Here is a 2,419-nt window from a genome sequence, read left to right on the forward strand (position 1 = left end):
AGAAATGAATCATTAAGCCACAAAAAGACACAGAGGAACCTTAAATGCATATTGCTAAGTGAAAGAAGTCAGCCTGAAGAGGCTACATACTGTGTCATTCCAATACATAACATTCTGGAAAAGGCAAAACTTTAAAGACAGTGAAAGGATCAGTGGTTGCCAGGGGTTCAAGGGAAGGGGGTGAGGGGTAAATAGGTAGATCACAGGGGATTTTTAGGGCAGTGAAACTGTTCTGTATGATACTATAACGCAGGATATGTGACATTAAGCATTTGGCAAAGCCCATGGAATGTACGACACAAAGAGTGAACCCTAATGTAAATTATGGACTTTTAGTTAGTACTAATGTATCAACATTGGCTCGTCAATTGTAACAAATGTCCCACACCAACACAAGGCGCTACTTAAAGAGGAAACTCTTGTGGATATGGGGAAAATATGTGGAAACTCTCCATATTTTCTGTTCAATTTTCCTGTCAACCTAAAACTGCCCTAAGAAATAAAATATATTAATTACATATATAGAATTTCCATATATGCAAAGCAAAGATATATGTAAGTTAAGCTCTCCCTACAAAAAAGAATCACTCTCTGAAAGAGCTCAATAACATCAAATAGATGAATAAGAGAGAGTAAGGAAGTGAGAGAGAGAAAGAGAGAGAGGCATTTTATTCTATTAGATTAAAAAACACAAACAAAACCAGTAGGAACTAGGAGAAATGATGGGGGAAGAGATACAGAACAGGTTGGGCAAAGATCAGAGATGACAAAGGAGAGAAGCAGGTAGCAGAGGGGGAACATCAGTCAAGGGGCCCGAATCGGGGCAGGAAACGGATTTCTAAGGACTAGACGTCTCCTCACTTGATGACAATTTTCTGGCAAAAGGCTGGGAGCCCAGAGCCAGGGACTGCAGCAGGTAGAGGTGGCAGGCCAGAGCCCAGGGCTGAGGCAGTGGCGGCAGTCCATGGGCGCTGATGCACTTCTTGCGGAACTCAAGGATGATCTTGAAGGCTCCAGCAGCGGCGTAGGATATATCTCTAACTGGATCCCAGTATAGGGCTGGGCAATGGGCCACTGGGCAGACTCTCAGAACAGGGACCTTTGGGGGCCACCCTTGGAGGACTATTCTTCAAATGTGGCATCATCACTAAAAGTGATGAAGGTACATGAGCAGCGAGCAGTGGGGAAGATGGATCCAGTCTCAGCACAGAAGTCAACGCCGAGGCAGTGGGAGCAGGATGAAGTCCTCCACCAACGTCCTCTTCCTTGGTGCCCAGCTCCCCAGCAAGCAGCGCTGTCACTGAGTAACACGTGATTATGGGCCCTGGGCACTTCTGCTTCTCTTGAACCTGATTCTTTCTCGCAGCCTCGAGCTACTCACACGTCTCCAGTGAAGGTGAGTTGAGCTCCTCTGTTATCGTGGCCTCCCTGAGCAGTCCCTCCTGGGTCAATGGCCACTCACAGCAGGACCCCTTGGCCACCGTGACTGGCCCTGCCTCTCCAGTACCTGAAGGAACGTTTGTCGTGTATGCTCAGCTGTAGACTAACGTGTGACTTGGACTGTCAGAGCCATCCTCCTGTGGCAGTGGTCCTGAGAGCTGCCAGAGGGCAGGGACCTTTGAAGGCCTCAATCTCTTGGGAGGCCCCTTATAGGCTCTGGGGACCACTCGGCATTTCCTTCTTGGCTCTTCTGCTTCTCCGTGACTGGATGATCCCTTCATCGATGTCAAAGCCAAGGTCCTTGTCCTTGTCCTCTGTGTCTGACTGTGCCCTTGATGTTCCACACCTCCAGATTCCTCTGTGAAACACGCAGAAGTCGTCTGGTAGAACTCCTCCTCCTCCTCCGCCTCCAGGAGCCCAGAGAGCCAGTTCCTCAAAGTCATATCACCTACCCTACCGAGACTGTGCCACCGCCAGCGGCCCCTCCCCCTGCGTGGTTCTTAGCGCTCAGTCCTCCATACCACCACCTGTTGGTATAGACAGAGGGGCTTTGAAGCCAGCTTGATCTGGACTTCAATTCTCTTTCTCCACTTACTGTGTGAATTTGGAAAGTTATTTCAAATTCCTTAGCTTCAGTTTCCTTATGTATAAAGTAAAATTAAAACTACCTAAGAGAAATACCTTGAGTATAATAAAAATAATATGTGTGAAAGGCTTAGAATCCACTCTAAATGAAGGATGCGACTGATCAATTAACTACTATTAAGTATTAGTGGTAGTTAATACCATTTTTAGGAAAAACAACAATAATAAGCAAACCAGCCAATATTCTTGCATCTTGAAGAGTGGGACCAACGTGGGTTTGATTTCTGACTCTTCTTCCCCGTAGCTGATAGGTCTTTAGCTATGCGATATAACTTGAGAAAGAGGTTGAAGTTCAAATGAGATTCATTCATTCAATAAACAATAACCGGGCATC

The 2,419-nt window shown here is 46.3% G+C and overlaps 1 pseudogene; it reads right to left on the reverse strand.

Annotated features, from left to right (window-relative positions):
• Window positions 1-857: 857 nt before the first annotated feature.
• LOC106824984 (vacuolar protein sorting-associated protein 72 homolog pseudogene) lies at window positions 858-1,883 on the reverse strand (annotated as a pseudogene).
• Window positions 1,884-2,419: the final 536 nt, after the last annotated feature.

The sequence above is a fragment of the Equus asinus genome, chromosome 2 (genome assembly GCF_041296235.1).
Source record: "Equus asinus isolate D_3611 breed Donkey chromosome 2, EquAss-T2T_v2, whole genome shotgun sequence".
Lineage (NCBI taxonomy): Eukaryota > Metazoa > Chordata > Mammalia > Perissodactyla > Equidae > Equus > Equus asinus.